Source organism: Periplaneta americana, chromosome 5, assembly GCF_040183065.1.
Source record: "Periplaneta americana isolate PAMFEO1 chromosome 5, P.americana_PAMFEO1_priV1, whole genome shotgun sequence".
Classification (NCBI taxonomy): Eukaryota; Metazoa; Arthropoda; class Insecta; order Blattodea; family Blattidae; genus Periplaneta; species Periplaneta americana.
In genome coordinates, this window is record NC_091121.1 from 99,308,023 (window position 1) to 99,328,509 (window position 20,487).

The 20,487-nt window shown below is 35.3% G+C and overlaps 1 protein-coding gene and 1 long non-coding RNA gene across 6 annotated transcripts in view; one reads left to right on the plus strand and one right to left on the minus strand.

Moving 5' to 3' along the window:
• The window catches only part of LOC138700043 (neuropeptide CCHamide-1 receptor-like), a 172,226-nt gene that overhangs the window by 109,932 nt on the left and 41,807 nt on the right, over positions 1 to 20,487 (plus strand). For 2 of the 5 annotated variants that reach the window (XR_011332157.1, XR_011332155.1), the window contains exon 1: positions 19,488 to 20,036. The exons of the other annotated variants lie outside the window; for them this stretch is intronic. The gene's annotated coding sequence lies outside the window, so the exon portion shown is untranslated. Of the gene's footprint in view, positions 1 to 19,487; positions 20,037 to 20,487 lie in introns of those variants that run through there. 5 annotated transcript variants of the gene reach the window in all.
• LOC138700046 (uncharacterized) overlaps positions 9,183 to 20,487 on the minus strand; it is a 203,184-nt gene continuing 191,879 nt past the window's right edge. The window contains exon 3 of the long non-coding RNA XR_011332158.1: positions 9,183 to 10,494. This is a non-coding gene — a long non-coding RNA (uncharacterized lncRNA). The remainder of the gene's footprint in view (positions 10,495 to 20,487) is intronic.

The window sequence follows — 20,487 nt, forward strand, 5'->3', positions numbered from 1 at the left end:
CTGACCGTTACTCCACAGGTGTGGACACCCTGTATGTTATCTTCCTTATCAGTAAATATAAATATATAAAAATAAACATTCGTCTACAAAATGTCAATATCAAGTACTAGTACTGCTTTGAACCCAAAGTGATGATTAGATAAAACGTTTAAAATTAAGTAGCGTAATATAGAAGTAAGTAAAAAAAATGTCGTTCCAATAATGTAATCCATGGACTGACAATGAGTTTGCAATAGTAAAAGGTGCGTCTGTATATTCCATCTCCACCGTCAGTATTAGCTTCTACATATGTATATATGACAAATAATTCATAATAAGATGACGATTGAGTTATTCACATTATGAATATGTAAATTTACTTATAGGCCTACAGTGCTCACATTTTACGAGAAAACTTCGCATCATTCGACTTCCTGCTCTCCCGACCACAGCGTGGGAAACCAGTTCTACAAAACATCCCAGCAGTTAGTTGCTTCTGAGAATTGTACCGGATCCTGTGTGTGACTGCTGCTTTTCTATTAAGTAATCGATTGGAAAATGAAGTATACGATTGAACAGCGAATGTATTTGGTTGAATGTTACGTGAAAAAAGAGAACTATAGATGATACGTTCGGTGATTTGCTCAAATACCCTAACTATAGCATTCCTACAACCTTACGTTTTGAAGTTGATGAAAAAGTGGCATGTCTTACTGCCGAAGGAGGTCATTTTCAACAATATCGGAGTAAATGGTGAGTAACAAACCTTTAAACATGTATTTTCAATAATAATTTAAATTCGTGGACTTATTATATGCCAATTCCTGTAATTCGACTTCGGTAATAGACTCTATTGCACGTATTTTATTGCAAGTAGTAGCTAAGGGCCGTATTTATAGACATTTTTAGCGCGGGTTTCCGGTGGATGATCAGCGTTTTTCGTATTCATAAGCCAATGTTAGCGATAGGATATGATTTGAATTCTGTACTAGTAACCAGTGGATAGCCGGGGCTAGCTTAGTGCGCTTGTAGCGCGTGCTGCGAAATGTCTATGAATAGCACCCTAAATGTTTTGATTTGTCGGTAGTAACGGAACACACTTCCCGCTGGTGTAAGCACGACACGCAGGAAAGTGCACGCCGGGGTTACGCTTTAATCTAGTTTTCTCGTAAAATGAGAGCACTATATATAACATTTATATTTACCTTGTTGTATCAGATTACATATAAAATGAATGTTAGACTACATAATGTACACTTTTTATAATTTGAATAAATTGAAATTTATTGCGTAATATTAATCTCATAGTTCACTTACAAACACGCTCAACTAATATACCGAATTGTTTTATATTGCAGGTGTTGGCAATCAAAGTAAATGCATTGCGGTTGGTGTCTCTTCGTGCTTTTGTATATATGTATATGCGTAGTCTGTAGCAATAGCAAATAAATATTTGCTATAGCTGTTTTATTTTTCCCTTTCAGAAAAATAGAATCTATTACATTAATGTAATCAACCATGATTTACCTACTCAGAGAAAAACAACCTTGCAAATATAAATTGAGTGTGCTGATTCCAAATATGAATTCAGTTTTTCTTCATCACGTCACAATTTCTATGTTTACATATACAGTACATGTTTTTCTAATGTTTTATATGCTACACACTGCCATGGTTGTCGGTGTAAATATGAATTTAAGATTTTAATGGAAATCATGATTAAGAAAATGTGTTTCAACTACCTACACAATATTTTGTTATACCATGTGGAAGATATAGGCTACAGCATATGATCATGTAACTCAAAAAGTGAAAACGGCTTACAGTCCCGATTCAGATTGGGGGTAGTAGTATGGGCATCTCACATTCGCTGTACTATACCTGTATGTTACACTAGTCTTACATAGTGGTCGTCCAGGAAAATAAAATTCATGCCCTTTGCTGTACCAATTGCCATGAGAAAAATAGCACCGTACAGATCATTGTTTCTGCATGACAAATGTTGAAGGTTTCTTGGAAAGAAATAAAAAGCAAGTAAGCTGCCGTATATATAAGCAGTCAATCTGCTCTGAAACCAATGTCTTATAACAGAATATCCTGTACCACTTCCACCAAAAGATTACACTGTTGACACTGAAAACTCATATGATGAAGAGAAATACGTTAGAAAGCAATACTAATGCTGTGTGTTATAAACCGGAATAAGAGAAGAAAAATTTGCTTAGTCAATATGGTCTAGATGGCCTGGCAAAAGATTTGTCCCTGTCCAAAAGAGAAGTCCAAGCTGTTAGTCTCTAGACTGAGGGAGTGGGAAATCCTTAAAAAAAAAAAAAAAATCTACCAGAGTTATGCATTATCATGAACTTCATAAACATTTGGTTTCCTTCTACTAAAAAGCAAAATCTCTGTATTTTCTTCTGACCTAAGTGGTCAAGAACATGGAGACTGTTAACAGAATCTTCAAAAACTATCTTGAAAGATGTTCTGTTACAATCTGTAAACGAGAAACCTATCCACATGGTTCATGCTGTCTCAAAGAGAGATCCTCCTGAAAGCGGCAAACTACTCAACACTTAACTGGCATAATTTCCCAAACCTGAAAGTGGTATCCCGGCTCCTCGGTCTACAGTTGGGTTACACCAAAACAGGTCCTTTTATTTGTGAAATAATTGTGATAACAGTAATCACTTTGAGATTCAACAACGGCCTCCAGCATATTTTTAAAAAACACATTGTGAAACACAGGGCACTCGTTGACCAATAGGTGATCATTCTTTCACCCCTTCATATTAATTTGTTTGATGAAGTACTTTGAAGTGGGTATGAATCGTGATGGTGATGGTGTTAAGTATCTGCTTGAGACAGTCGTTCTTGTGGTAACAGAGTTTCTACGGAATTATTGAGCTAGGCTAAGCTAGTATACAACATGGGTACAGCGTATCGTGATCTAGCTTTTTGAAATTGTACTTCTTGCATTCCAGCCTTAACTTCTTTGCACCTAATCTCGGTGATGCAAATGGTATACACGGAGAAAGATTATGTCTGTAATTAAAATAACATGTCAAGGCTAACTCGTCCCGAATATGTTGAGTTGATGGAGTTTATGACATAATTTATGTACATTTTCTTCTTTAAACCAATCATCTCGTTTGACGAGCTTTGATCACGTGAGACTTGTCATAGACCTACCAAAATAACTTAATAAGGCAATTTAACCAGTAAGTACATACGTAATTTCAATATAGTCACTGATAAATTCTGCATAGAAAATCTTGCGTAGTTATATATATATTTTTTTTTTTCGATTTTTTTTTACAGCAGACTGCAAATTCATCCCAAACTGGATATTAAATCTCAGTGTACAGAACTAAAATAAATTTAAGTACGAGTCCAGTGTGTTACTGTATTTATTTCAGTTAATAAAAATAACGGTAATAACATAAAACTAAGCTGAAGTCGTTATATCCAAATGTACCTATGATGGGCTGAAAACCCGTGCAATCTCTACCTTAATTTTATTGTACTGTTTACCAATGATATTGTATTACTGTATTTCCTTCTCTGCTCACCCAGGGACTATCGAACAGGAATGTTTTACCTACAGACTTACTAAAGGCTTTACCAATAACCAAATGTATTTAAAAATAGGCTTAAGGACCTTACTAATAGATGGTAGTATATTATACATACTATTTAAAGGGTGTAATTGATATTTTGTTATTTGAATTGTTGTATCAGTGAGGAAGTGTGTTGTATCAGTGAAGTGTGTAGTGTCAATGAAGTCTATTGTGTAAGTGAAGTGTGTTTGTGTCAGTGAAGTTCTATAGTTCATAGTAGCTGTGCAAATTATTTGAACAGTGAAATGGTTTTGAAGTGTTAGTGAAATCAGGATAGAATCAGTGCAGTGAGTGAGTTGGCAGCGAAATAAGTGTAGTGCCGAAAGGTACTTGTCCAGGTATGAACCTGTCATACTCGTGGGTCTTAGTTCGAACTTAGGGTTAAGATACAAATTAGATTTACTTTAAATGTTGTTTTAAGTGCTCGTGCTTCATTTAATTTAGGATTCTCCTTGTTATTATTATTGTTTATCAATATTATTTTTATTATTATTATTATCTATCATTATTATTTTTATTATTATTTATCATTATTATTCATTATTAATGTTTTTATTATTTGTGTTTATTATTAATTGTCATTATTGAGTGTAATTAATTACCACTCCCACCGGGTATATACCCATTTGCAATGTGAATAAATAAATAAATACATACATACATAATACATACATAATACATACATAATACATACATACATACATACATACATACATACATACATACATACATACATACATACATACATACATACATACATACATACATACATAATGAATTTGTTTATCTCCTTGTTAAAAAAAAATTCCATATAGGTAAAGAGCTGGTGGCATATTTCCACGTCATTTATTATTCCTTCGCCATAATTACCAACAACCTTACTCTGCCTATGTATGCCTATTCTGTTGTTCCAACTCCCTTTATAAGAAGTGTACTTTGATTAAAAAAAACTTATTTCGCCAATTTGGGAACTGTGTTACTGATATCGATATTTTTTTTTAGAAAATTGCCGTTTTCCCTATCACTGATATAGAAAATGTGGTTTTGGTTATGCTATGTGTCTTTCTGTCAACGTGTTTACAGTCACTGAATGGTTAGTTCTACAAAGGCTAGGGAAAGACAACCGCGATTACAAATAACGGTTAAGTGAGATATGGTCCACTGTGCAATAGGTCCTCTCTACGAAAATGTCCAACGTTTAGAAATGTCCACATAGAAAATTCGTCCAAGCCATAAAAATGTCCTTACCTGAAAAGATCCACTGTCAGCAAGTCCTCTTCTTAAAAATGTCCTACGTTCGAAAATGTCCACATATAAATTCGTCCATTTCCCTAAAATGTCCGACAAGGAAAACTGCAAGGAAAGTGCCGAGGAATTTATTGTCATTTCAATTATGTTATACATATTACATATGTAATACAAACGATTGTTTATCTTGAGGGTCACTATATAAATTTCAAATGGTATGTTATCGCTCTAAGATATCGTAACATTTCATTCCTATCTTTGTAATCTTTGTAATTACCGACAATGTTGAAAACTCTCGTTTGATTATTGATATACCGTATATTTACTGGCCGCTTAATATTTGTATGCCCACCAAGGAAGGACCTGGGTTACTAAATGTTCTCTTTCCGATTGCTGTTGTTGCAAATGGCTAATGAATCGCCAAATGTTCAAGTGATGTTACTCCACAAGTCGTTGGAATTGAGAGTGGAATCCTTCAACCACATTATTCGTACGATGTATGCCATTAATTAGTAATTCATAAACTTTCCATGTCTCAGAAGAAAATGTGGGGGGAACTGCTCGCCTTCGCCCTCTTGCCGGATGACCAGTAATATATGTAGGCCCTAATTATTATTACAATTAGTAACTCATTTCTGTTGAACAGCTTTGTATGTTGGACCTTTTTGTATAGACCTTTCGTATGATGGATCATTCCGTATGATGTGCTTTATAATATGCTGGACCACATAGATGTTGGGCTTTTTCACTCCATGGACGAATTGTAAGTAGGACTTTAAATGTTGAACTGTTTAATTTGTGGACCTTTTGTACATGTGGACATTTTGTTATGGACTTTATAACCTGGAAGCCAAATAACCTGGTCACCCAGGATGGGAGCTGGGGCGTAGAGCCAGCACTACTCACCCGTAAAAAAAACTCAATCCGCTAAATGTCCTAGCAAAGAAATAAAACCGACTGGATCTGCACGAAAAGGATATGGATAGTGAAATCCTAAAAAACGCATAATGTATTCTTTTTGTTAACAGCTTGAGCACGGAGGAAAGGGGATTTTTTTTTTTTTTTTTTTTTTTTTTTTGTAGATCGTTCTTATGTATTTTTACATATGGGTAAAGCAACAGTTATATTTTATTTATTAGGGATTTTTCATTTATGATTATAATCTTAAAATTGTTTACTAATATCCTCAATCAATTCTTTATCGCCATATGTCAGAAATCCATTCTTAATCTCACTTATTATTGGTGCCTTTCTTCTTTTGAATAGGACTACTTTTAGAGCAGTTTTTATTTCTTTTTGTGTTATTTGAAATTCTTCATCTTCACCTTTCCTGAAATTGTTTCTTTCTGGTCATTGCCATCTACTGCATTATCATCAGAACGGCGATGTTGGAAATATTTCCCCATTCTGTATCTATTTTATTATTCAATTTCGGATTTTTTATTTCTAAGCATTCGCCAAACATTTTTTGTGCATCATGTTGATCAGACTCCCTTTGTAAATACTTACCATTGTAATTGAGGCGATAGCCGGAAAAAGGGCCTATAAGCAAAAGTCATGTTTCGAGAAAACAATGATTGAAACGTTTATTTGTATGTCATTGCGAGTGGGATGCACTTTTATCAAGATAACATTTTTCATATTGTTACAATACTATTTGTCTGCAAGTTTTTGTTAAATAATACATTCCGACTTTAATAGTGTTAATAAAGGAATATATTTTATTGAAACATTTTATAGACCCTTTTTCCAGAGAACAAGTTTATTTTATCAAAATGGTTATATTTTAGCAAAATTTGATATCAGCATTGAACGTCATTACGATTTCATAATCATTGTAGTAAAATTATATTTCTTACATATGTCTCATAGTTACGTCATAAATTGTACCGAATACGTAAGAGTCAAGAATATCTATTGGGTACAGAATACAGATTACAAGTTATTTAAAATTAATCTAGAATGGATTCACACTCAGTGCAGGTTACATTTCAGTGCACATCCTTGATGGACTAACACTTACTTTGGGAATCATCTAAGTACGTTGATGTTTTCTCCCAATCTAACTTTTCTCTCTTCAGTATGTTTTGTACTTCACATTCAGTTTTTCACCAGTCTTTTCTTTGTAATAATCACAGAATAACCCAAAGAGAATCTTGATATTTAGGTTTGGGTTAGTGGAAAATATTGGATCTTGCTATGTGGAATCGAATGTAGGTATGACTGCAGTAAATCCCATTATAGTGGTGTTCATTTTATATGTTCTGTTTTCATGGGAACTCCTTTTTCCCTCAAATCCTTCACCTTTTAATATTTTCTCTTGTATTACTCTCAGTTTTTTGACAAACATTTTGAAGATTCCCAAAATCATTTGACGACACACCTCTTGCTGAACACAACTTCGACGCAGAGAATATGTTCATGCATCTTCACGATTTACTTTTGGATTTTAAGTTACATTTATGACTAGTAGATTTTTTTATAACAAGTCTGCCACTGTAGCATCCTCAGTAACTTTGTTTGTCCACTGTAAAATATTTCGAAGAGATCTTTCCGTTCATCAGCAGTGAACTTGGAGAAACTTTCCTTCTGGCAGCAGGAGGTAATGGGTGCAAAAACTTACCTTCAACAATAGCACCTTTCGAAGTTACATACGTGATATCATTTTGTTTATTCATTTTTTGTCTTCCCGTTTTAAGTTCATTTTCATGTCCTGTCTCCTCTTTCTTCGTTTATGTTCATTTCATTCCATTTTAAAACAATTCAGATCGCACACAGATCACAACTGTTACACACAATACAATTATACTGCTTGCAGTGCCTGCCTCAAACTGACTGTGTTCATGTTTGCTGCATTCCACAACTACGCAAGAGTGCATGGTTTAATTCAATTCGCTACCCTGCTCTCTGTTTACAAGATATTGAAACGAAACTACGTAAGGAAGTAGATTTTAACACGGAGAATCGAATTAAACGTTCTCCCGAAAAAGGGCCTATAGTATGGGCCCCCTTTTCGGCTACCGCCTCAATTGTTAGTTTGCTGGTGGTTTTATTCATAGTAATTTTGAGTGTTTATAAATTAAAGGATAGGGCATATATAGATTCTCCACCTTTTAGCAGATGTATTTACGTAATTTACTATCACCTGCACTTTTCCGGTTTCTCATTGTTTCTATTAGTTTTCTCCGAAACAGTTCAGAACAGGACATAGGCTATGTTGATATAAACTTTTTTGTTCAGAATCACCAATATTATCACCCCTCAAACCATGTATCTTTCCTCCTGACTCACCCCTGTAGATCATATATGTAATGATTAGACTTCGTGGAATTGCCATGAGATTCGCAAGGTTTACTGTGCACGCGGTATAGACTGTATGAGAAGGGGGCGTGTCTCTGATGTAAACACTGAGCAGTATACTGCAGTTACAATAAAACCTGTATCCTGCATTCAAGAAATATAATGAATGATCATTGAAGTAGGAAATGTCTAAACATGTAAATATACAATTATTTTATAGTGAGATATATTAACTCTTAAAATTTAATGTAAGATACATAATCCTTGAATATGTACATTACAGTAAAGAGTTATGTACATTTTGAGCGACTGCAAAGTAACCTCCTCCGATGGTCACTTAAACAGTTTTTAGATTGGGAAAATTTACGTTCAACATCACACGATGTAATACGTACATATTTGAAGAACGGAAAGTCACTACTTTTTAGTACGGTACACTAACTTCAGACGTTTTGTCGTGACCTGATAGTACATCATTTATAATACGAAGTTGTGAATAGGCAGAATTTTTAGCAATAATGTTTCTCAACTTACATTTAACTTTTTATGAAATTAGTGAATTGTTATTTTGGATAATGGTTGTGATACTTTTAATCCCCTATATGAAGGGCTTCTGTGAGTTGTAGTTTAGACGATTCTAACAGGATGATACTTTTGGACATGATTTTAAAATTAGAATCAATGACAGAATATCTTTCAATAGCTGTTCAGAAAGCAATGATTTTGCAGCTGCAACAGCGGAACTGTCTGTGCTATCCAATGCATGAATTACCTCCATTATTTTTCCATAATGTTCTGCATAATAATTAACAGAATTCAACCACGTTTCCCAACGGGTCAAGACTGGCTGCGGGGGTAAGGTTATTCCAGGAGTAATTGTTTGGAACAGCAACACTCTCATTGTAGTATGTTTGATTGAATTCTTTTCTGCACTGAACAGATGTTAAACTTTGACTATTCCAACCACAGTAATGCAAAAACAAGTGCTTGCATAGATATACATTAGCTGTAGCTGCTCTATCTATTTGGACAGGTCACAACTCTTAACATGAACTGCTGCTATTACGAGATCGGGCGGTCGCTCACCTCTTCTATACTACCGTACATCGGCAACCTGATTGCATGCTGCGTGTGGCAATTCAGCGAAGTCTAGTAATGATGAAATACGCGAAGGACTACAGATAATATAAACACAACAAATTGTACAGTATTTTATTTTCTTACATTCCATAGTATATGTACATCGCTTCACAGCTGGAATATGGAACATGAAAAAAATGTACATAGTACTACAAGGACTTAATTATAGTAAAAGTCTAGTTGAAATGTAATTTAGAAGACTATTACAATATACAATACAACACAAAGGGTTAGTATTTAATACAACACAGAAATATTTATGGAGCGTTACCAGATTAAATGGGTGCAGCATACACAGAGAATGGAACATAACAGAACGCCTAAAATAATATTAAATTACAGCTCGACAGGAATATAAAATCGAGGCCGTCCTTGCAAGAGACGGAGAAAACAGTTTAATCATACAATTTATATAAGAAATTAACACAATTTTAAATTCAATAGTTATACATATCTTGAAGTCAGAAGGGGTCAAAGGGCCCAATTCATGTCGTGGATGATGATGATGATGACGATGATGATGAAGAACTACAGCAACATAGAAACAGACATGGAAATTATACATGTTCAACCGAAAAACCACAAATTAAATACATTACAGCAGTAAGAAATATACAGGCACACAAATACACATGCACAACACGACCTCAATACAAAATTAAATTTCAGAACACACTCTGTTTCACTCCACACTTTCGAACACAAACGCATCAACCACCAGAAGAAACCGGAAACAAGCAAGGACCTCACTATTTCTGAAGAGGATTAACAGCGCAGTCGAAACTAGTCAACTAAGGTACCGTAACGTACGAATGTATTTTCAATTTAACACTACAAATTTGTATCTGTAACTCAATCTTAAGGCATAATTACGAATTTTCAGTGAATGACACCGTAGTTGTTATAGTATTGCCTGTTCAATGAACGTACAAGCATCAATAGTACGTCGCTGCATGTCCTCAGGTGGTGTTGAAACATTGCGATAGACAGCGTCCTTGACTATTCCCTCCCCCCCCAAAAGTCTAGTATCGGGAGGTCAGGAGAACAAGCAGGCCAGCACCACCACCACTTCCACTGCAACTACCACGATAATTCCGGTCCAGAACACGACATGCTCTTAAGGCGTTGTGGGCTGGGCATCCTTCTTGGTAGTACCACATAACCATGGTGTTCCTCAGAGGTGTGGTTTCCAAAAGATCAGGCATATTACCTACAATTTAGAATACCACTTATAAAATAAGGTCCGATAACTAAATTGTAATGCTACACATGGTTTCGGACTTGCAATAAGTACGCATGCTACGAGTATAAGTTCCATATTATTTTGCACCGTTGAATGTTTTGTTTTTAGAATGGTATATTGTGATACAGCTTTGAACAGGTATATATTTCTTGTACCTGTAGTGTTAGTTCTCCGTTGTACTTAACTTTTGTTTGAAACAGTTTGTCATTTGGCGACTAAGAAAAATTTTCCTTTGAATGAGCAAGATAAAATGGAACAGCATATTATATATATGAAGTTTACAAAAGTAGTTAAGCTATAGCAAAATGTTAAGAATTGGAAACTCATGTTTCAAAAAGTATATTACATAGTACAACTCCTGCTTAACAAATTGATACCACAATAACTCTTCTGGCAATAACTAAGCAATAGCAAACTGATTTTAGAAAAATAAACTTTCTTCATTTCTGTAGAGATTTTTAAACAACTAGAATGACAATTACGTCTTTTTCACGTAGAATGCGTTTTTCTGCTCGCCAAGTATGAGCACTCGTACCGGGATTTGGTAAAGGAAATAATGTTATAAATGCAAATGCTTACTGTAACAAGACTATGACCACAGCCGAATGCTATTGTTACTAGTAACCGTACTTGCCATGAACCACCACGTCAAATGAGGGCCCCGAAATTTCATATCAATTTAGTCGTTCCTCGTGGACATTGAATGAACCATAGTGAAAAATTTGTTGTGAGCTTGGATTAGGGGAGAGATGGGTAGTATCGGACATCGAGTAATATCGGATAGTGAGTTCCTTTCATCTACCACCCGATGATAGTACCTGAATGACATGGTTACGTTTCTGTGATGTCGCATACAGAAACTTAATCATGTCATTCAGGTACTACCATCTGTTAGTAGACGAAAAAAACGCACTGTCCGATATTACCCGATGTCCGATACTACCCAACTCTTCCCTAATTCCGGAATGTCGCTCCATATGAAGATAAAATATACTACATACCTTTCATTAATTAATTCCCTTCCTATAAAACCATATTATCCATTTGTAAACCGAAATAAAAAAGTAAAAAATTCAAACCGGCATAACACTGTAGTTTCATTCCCTATACTAAGTGAGCTATTCTAAGTGCCAATGTATCTTTGATATTAGTGCAAATTTTTTCTTCTTACTACTCTCCAATGTTTAGATAAAGGTTTTTTATTTTAATATTATTAAATACTCTAATTACTGTTTAACATCGAAATCCGACAAACTGTTCATTATTGCTAATTTCGTAACCTGGTCTGTGTTAGAAATGTACCCTAGCAGGAAATACATTATATTTGTCTTTCTTTGTCCTGAAATATCGAAAATTATAACTTACTGTAAAAGTGTAGCACAGAGAAACAATATCTTACGGAAGAAAATCAAAACCTACCGAGTGGTTTAGCAACTAATATTTTCTTTTTGTTCTTTCACTGTCAATGAAGGTTTTTAACTATGAAATATGAGACGCACTGTTTCTCTGCATATTAGGAGCACTGCAAACCTGAAACAAGGTAGATAACAGTAGTCTATGCAAATCCGCTCTGAGTTGTAAGAAAATGTGTAAAGTTGATAACAATGCGGACACTAGGTCCTGGTACGACGCAATGTAAAATGTTAGACGAACTTTCTGGAAAGGAGATAACCTTGTTGTCTCAGTATGAATATAGCTACACATGTCACGGTTCTTCCAGTGGTGAGTAATAGTTGTAAAGCGTATTTAACTGCATGAAAATAAAACATTTTTAAGTAGAGTTACGCAGCCTAGTATTCTAATTCAACATCGTATAGAATTATCCGACATGATTGTTATAATACAAAACAATTTCATATGCACAGTGGCACGGAAGTTTGATAAAATAGGAGTTTTAGAATAATAAATGGTCTTTTAGACTCATAGATCTGTAGGATGTTATGATATTATATGCTGAATTAGTATAATTTTGTCTATTCCTGTTTCTGACAAAATTGATATTACTATGGCAGTGTTGTTAACAGTAGGTCTGGGATTATACAGAGTGTTTCAGGATTTCTGCGAAAAACTCTGGTGATCGATAGATCTCGCAATGAGGATCATTTTTCGTGAAACAACTCATGTTCTCCGATGTCTCGTTTAGGAGCTACGCGAAATCGAAAAACTCAGGTTTTTAGTGATATTAACAATATGAAATCAACTATTTTTCAAATATGTTGGCTGACAAGTTACAGGTGCTCATAATGTCTGCAATGAACCTGATTACATTCGTTACACCGCCTTAGCAGTGATTTTTCAGACCATGTTGAACATTACTAGTCTGTGTCGAATTTGATCAACAGCAGGAAATATTCGTACAATCAGTTCTTCTCTTGTGTGAATTCGAGTAGTGTACACTTCACATGTCTCCAAATAAAAAAATATTAGATGAAGTCGGGTGATTACGCTGGCCACGCAACAGGTCCCGCTCTCCCTATACATTGCTCCCCGTAAATGTTGTTCAGATGTGCTCGTACAACCAGGCTGCAGTATGTTTGAATTTCATGTTGGAATTAATGTCCCCGCATATCGTGAAGGGCACATGCTCCATGAGCAGTAGCATCTGTTTCGAAGGACGCTCCATTCAAACTGGCCAATAAAACAATAGTACACAAAAGTACAACGGTAAAGTGTAAGTTAAATTTCGGTTACAATTTTCTAGCTTAATAATATGTATCAAAACGTTTTCTTTAAGCACAAGAACTTCTTAACTCAAAACACAATTTCTGCAGATACAACATTTTGCTTTAGTAGGGCAGTTCTATGTCTTATTAGTTGCGAGAGACAATGCTTATACACAATAGTTGTCTTAGAAGTACGTCACTATATCGACAAAATAATCGTGTAAGCAAGAATAATTCTGAAATTACTCAATATTGCTTTTCAGATTAAGAATAATGTAAAACATCATCATCATCATCATCATCATCATCACTGACCGAACAACCTTGTAAGGGTCCTGGTCTTGGCGGAATCTTTCGTCATTCCTCTCTGATTCTAGCCCTAGACATCCAATTACGTACTAACTTAACATCTTCAATCACACCATCCTCCAATCTATCTCTTGGTCTTCCTCTAGATCTACTACCCCCTGGATTAGAAGAGCAATTTCAACGAAAAAATTGTTCCAGGGCCGGACATCGAACCCGGGACCTTTGGCTGAGCGCGCCAACGCACTGCCGACTGAGCTACCCAGGAACTCTACCTGATCCCCTGCTTAATTATTTCCTTTTTTATCCACATTGTTCGAGTAGGTTGACAAGACGTCAGAGATACAACATTGAGTGCACATTTTCTGTGAGACTTAAATGTGTAGTTTTCAGTTAACGAACAGTAACGTGTATTATACAATTCTCGCTTTCCAAGTATAATTGAGCCGGGGTCTGGTAGAGTTCCTGGGTAGCTCAGTCGGTAGACCGTTGGCTCGCTCAGCCAAAGGTCTCGAGTTCGATGCCCGGCCCTGGAACAATTTTGCCTTTAAAATTATTCAAGTCAGCTTTACAGGGAGGTATACCTCAAAAGCGCGATTTGTATAGATGAGAAGAATTTCTTCGCTTATCTTGTTTCCTCGATCTGTTTTAAATGTCCAGCCCATTGCAAACAACCCATTTTAATAAATATCGTAATATCAGACTCTTTGTGCAAAACATATCGTCGGTTTACAACAAAACACATTAAGTCAAAAATATTATTTCTGAGGAAAAGGCTTACATAATGTACATAATGTGTGTATATAAACTTAGAATTGGAAAATGAAATACACATAAAGAGAAACAAGTTATTTAAAATAATATTTTGGGAATTCAGTTTTGTAAAGAACGGTCAAACTCCTTTTTCTCAGAAGTAATATTTTTGATTTAATGTGTTTGGCTTGTAAACCGACTATATAATACAATATTGTACCTAGCTCTCAATTCATCATTAATTTTAACTATCCAAAAATGTCACTTACAATTTTCCTTTCGAAAACACTAAGTTTTGTTATATCCTATTCACTCAAAACCTTCATTTAAGATGTATATATTAGAACAGGTCTTATTAATGTAATATAGATACTGACCTTACTTTGGACAGTTAGTAGTTTAGATTTTATATTTTTTAAAAGCCCATAATAGCATCTGTTCGCTGCAGATATTTTCTTCTGATTTCCTGGCTTGTATCATGATTATAATTAATCAAAGAACACAAAAAACCTTTGAAGTAATTCAATATTATGATTTCCAATTATTATACGGTCTGGAATGTTATTTAAATTATAGCGTCTCTAGATCATATATTTTATCTAATTTGTAAACCTGATCTCTTTGATGAGCTTTCCAGGGATGTAAATTCCTCTATTAATGCCTTTAGCGTTCCAGCACTAATTACTATATCGTCTGTATATGCCAATACTTCAACTGACATATAATAAATTGTGCTTGCTCTCTGTATTCCTGAGTACCCTATCTAATCGCGTTCTCCAACACAACATGCCAATTTGTCCCACTCTCTGAAACTACTTGTTTCAATTCTGTCAGACAAATCTGTTTGTATTTTAATATAACATAGGCTTGTAATGGTCTTCATTGTCATATGAATTAATTGTATAAGTAGATGGCTATTCAGTTCTACCATTGCAAAATTCAACTGTTGTCTATCCACTGTGCCATATGCATACTGAAAGAGTATAAATAAATTATGAGTTGTTACGTTATACTCCCATGTTTTTACAGTATTTGCCTTAATGTAAATATCTGCTCTACTGTCGATCTATTTGGAATATCACAAATAGTTAGTTGAAATATTTTTACATAATTATGTTAAAATAATGTGTTATGTACGTCGTACCCTTGTACATAAAATTTCTATTGATTTTACATAAAAACGTAAAATAACTACAGAGATACAGTATATAATGGTGTAATAACTTATCGAAATACTTGGTGATCCGTTTTGGAAAACATTAAAATAAAAACTTGGTAAAATGAGAACTGTTGCTATTTATTGTTAAATATTTTGGATTCTAGAAGAATTGGAGTTTTTGTCCAAATCACACCTGAACATGCCCATCATTGGGAACACGACACAGTTCATACCTTGAGGCCAATTCCTCCCATGTGTGGTCTGACATCTCGGGAGTAACTTTCTCAAATCTTTGTTCTGAGATCATGAACATCCCTGGGTCACTGTACTTACACATCATTCTTCACGAAACCCCAGAGAAAGAAATAGAGTGGTATCAGTCTGGGGAATTTGGAGGCCACATAATTGGCCCTCGACCACATCAGTTGTTACCAAATATGTCATCCAGATAATCACAGACGTCTGTTTTCCAGTGAGTGGTGCACCATCCTGTTAGAATACGATACCCATGTTGTTTTCCTGTTTCATTGTGGTCCGAAAAAGTTTTTAAACACATCCGGGTATGGTCCTGATCGGACTGTTTCTTCTGCGAAGATAAACGGCCCATACAGATTACAGCGATTTATCGTGCGCCAAACATTAACTTTAGGACTAGCCCGTTACAGTTCATGAAACATGCGGATTTTCACGTCCGCATTATGGGTATTCACTCGTCCACTGACGTGGAAGGTTGCTGAGTAACTTCTTTTGTTTTTTATGAGGTAACAATGATGATACAAAACTCCCATGCTTCAGTATCACATTGGAACAGAAATGAATTCTACAGCACCCCCATTATACATTTCATAGTAATTTTATTTTATGTTTTCCCAAACGGATCAGACTGTATAGTTACTGAAAATCATGAAACATGAAGAAAAATATCTTCATAACGTCACTTGTTATTCTATAGTTGGTGTTCGTGACAGTAGTAGCATCAACGGCTTACATTTCCGTGGCACATCTCAGATCTGGAAGATCTCTAATTGGGAACAGCATACTACAAAATTTGAAACACACGTGCATCATGAAACTGTGCCACCTTCCACATATTCGCACATCGCTTTCAAGAGAGGACAGCGAGAGTGACGATTCTTCATCACTTTATTTAACATACATATTTTGGACTTGGTACTCATTGCAGCTAATATTTGGTTCTTTGCTTAATGGCGTTCTGGTTCCCATAATTTACCGTCAGAAGGAAATTAGAAGTCTGTCAAATATTTTTATACTTCACGAGCTAATGTGGGGATAAATCTTCGCACAAAAATGACCTGCGTAAACTCCGGATAGGAATGTAACTGTTATTTGTTTAGTTTGTGTAATTTGATGTCAGAAAATGTAAATTAATAACCCGAATGAACAAAATAGCTCGTGTCCGGGCGCAGTTCAACAATGAATGCACAATTATCAACTTACAATGCAATACACTAACAATTCAATACTAAGTATGGTGTAATAATTTTAATGTAAGCAAGAAATACGTACAGCAATAACAAGAAATAACGTGAAAATCAGGAAATTATGTCGAAATTAGTAAAAACACTTCGGATTGAAGTTTCAGTTACAATTAATGAAAAAATAAAACTGATGTAACTTTGTGAACAAGATGCAATTTGCATTACAGTTTGTTGTTTTACGAATCACTAATTCTGGGCGTTAATAACGAAATAAAGAGTGACTTGAAGGGGGTGGGTTAAGTTCAACTACCTTTCACCATGTACTTGCAGCAGGTGAGGGGAGGACGGCAGCAAACAAAAGTCGCTGACCGCATGGGGCGTGGGGTACTACTTATGCGGCGTTGAGACATCTTCCAATTGCCGTCAGCGCTTTCGAAACACTTGTAATTATCTCACTATCCATAAGTCCTATAATTTTTTTTATTTGATAAAACTTACTCTAAATAATGCGTTCTATGGCTCCTGTCAATTAATATACTACCTTACCTTCCATCCTATACACAATGATTGTATTGTTTTGATTTTGTATACTCGAACCCACACTCTCAGAAGTCGAAATTGCGATAGAAAATCTGAAAAAGTACAAGTCTCCAGATGTCGATCAAATTCCAGCAGAATTAATACAAGAGGTTGGAAGCGCATTATCTAGCGAAATTTATATACTTGTACTTCCTATTTGGGAAAAGGAAATTGTACTAGAACAATGGAAGGAGTCCATAATTGTACCTATTTTTAAGAAGAGGGACAAGACCAACTGTAGTAACTTTCGAGCAATATCACTTTTGTTGACATCGTACAAAATTTTGTCCAATATTCTTTTGAGAAGATTAACTCCGTACGTAGATGAAATTATTGGTGATCATCAGTGCGATTTTAGGCGTAATAGATCGACTATTGATCAGATATTTTGTATTCCACAGATATTGGAGGAAGAATGAGAGTATAAAGGTACAGTACATCAATTATTCATAGTCCACACTTGTGGAGTAACGGTCAGCGCGTCTGGCCGCGAAACCAGGTGGCCAGGGATCGGGGCAAGTTACCTGGTTGAGGTTTTTTTCCGGGGTTTTCCCTCAACCCAGTATGAGCAAATGCTGGGTAACTTTCGGTGCTGGACCCCGAAGTCATTTCACCGGCATTATCACCTTCATTTCATTCAGACGCTAAATAACCTAGATGTTGATACAGCGTCGTAAAATAACGCAATAAAATAAAAAAAAAAATCAATTATTCATTGATTTCAAAAAGGCATATGACTCAGTTAAGAGAGAAATTTATATAATATTCTTATTGAATTTGTTATTCCCAAGAAACTAGTTCGATTAATTAAAATGTGTCTCAGTGAAACTTACAGTAGAGTCCTTATAGGCCAATTTCTATCTGATGCTTTTCCAATTCACTGCTGGCTAAAGCAAGGAGATGCACTACTACCTTTACTTTTTAACTTCACTCTAGAATATGCCATTAGTAAAGTTCAGGATAACAGAGAGGGTTTGGAATTGAACGGGTTACATCTATGCGGATGACGTGAATATGTTAGGAGAAAATCCACGAACGATTAGGGAAAGCACAGAAATTTTACTTGAAGCAAACAAAGCGATAGGTTTGGAAGTGAACCCCGAAAAGACGAAGTATATGATTATGTCTCGTGACCAGAATATCGTACGAAATGGGAATATAAAAATTGGATATTTATCCTTCGAAGAGGAGGAAAAATGCAAATTTAGCTATTGGAGCAACAGTAACAAATATGAATGACACTCGGGAGGAAATTAAACACGGAATAAATATGGGAAATGCGTGTTATTTTTCGGTTGAGAAGCTGTTGTCATCTAGTCTGCTGTCAAGAAATCTGAAAGTTAGTATTTATAAAACAGCTATATTACCGGTTCTTCCGTATGGTTATGAAACTAGGATTCTCACTTTGAGAGAGGAACAGAGGTTAAGGGTCTTTGAGTATGAAGTTACAGGAGAATGGAGAAAGTTACACAACGCAGAACTGCACGCATTTTATTCTTCACCTGACATAATTAGGAACATTAAATGCAGACGTTTGAGATGGGAGGGCATGTAAAACGTATGGGCGAATCCAGAAATGCATATAGAGTGTTAGTTGGGAGGTCTGAGGGGGAAAAAGACCTTTGGGGAGGCCGAGATGTAGATGGGAAAATAATATTAAAATGGATTTCAGGGAGGTGGGATATGATAATAGAGACTGGATTAATCTTGCACAGGATAGGGTCCGATGGCGGGCTCATGTGAGGGCGGCAATGAACCTTCAGGTTCCTTAAAAGCCATTTGTACGTAATACGCAATAATCGTATACAAAACACGGAACGTGCTTCCTTAGGTGTGTGTCAAATTCACTTCCGCTGCCTGTACTTGAAACACGTCAACTACATTCTGTCCTGCGTCGTATGTTCACCTTCAATAGACCTCGAACAAATACAGATATACCGATGTCACGGTTCTACTAATAATAATAGTAATCATAATTATTTTAATAACTAATATCGCTTACTTTGGAAATTAGTTATAATACACGACGCACTTGAAGTTCATTATTGTCGTGTTTAAGGTGTTGTCTTGAAATTCTGTTGTCGATCAATTGTAATGTCTGGCATTTAGTGTCTAGTAAACGAGTTGTCAAGCAAAGTTGTGCCGGACAATAGACCCAAACCCTTCTTTTCTTTCTTTCCTTTTGTGTCGTTACTTCCTTTCCGCTCTTCCTTTTCCTGTGTCTCTTTCTTCTTAAATTTGCTTATCTTTCTTTTTAATTTTGATATTTTTCCACTTTTCCTTGTCTTCATGCTTTCTTTGTTAGTATGAAAAGGTAAATTATTAGAAGCATGTTATAGATCCATAATTATCAACATAAAGACAAGCAACACTAGCAGACGTAATTGTACTGTCCAATTCAGTTTACGTAACCCGGAATTGGTATCTCATTAATTTTCTTATTGGGCAATGTGCAGTTTCCTGCGAGCACTCAGGGATTTCCATTATGACATGAATTCTATCGTCATTGTTTCCCCAGTTAGCAGATAAACATTAAGCCGAATATTCTAACATGCGACAGTTGTCAGTTGCCAAGAATGAGCGAATTCCTCACTCACAATGTCTATCGTGGTAAGTAGAATTTATTCAAAATAAGTTGTCTTTGAAACTTATGAATATATATCTGTATCTTTACGTAAGCATCGAGCATTTCAAATGCTCGAGGTACGTCTTCCGATATAATAACGCAATTGGAAGAGTTTTCATGCACAAATTCATCGCGTCTGAGTTCGATTCCTGATAAATATTTTAACTCTTCTTTCTTGAACTTTGCACATACGGGTGTGCCTAATATAATGTTTTGTATAATTAATTTAGTATAAATATCAATTATTTATCAGTATCATTCAAAGGGCCAGCTTATGCGTCCTTTCTTTCTTCTTTTGTTTATGTCGTTCTTAAATAAGACACAGTGATATTGTAATTTAATATTTACTAAGAAAATTTTGTTGTTTTGATTGAGGAAAAGAATACGTTACGTTAAAATTAAAATATAGGATCGACAAGTAATCATAATTTCATT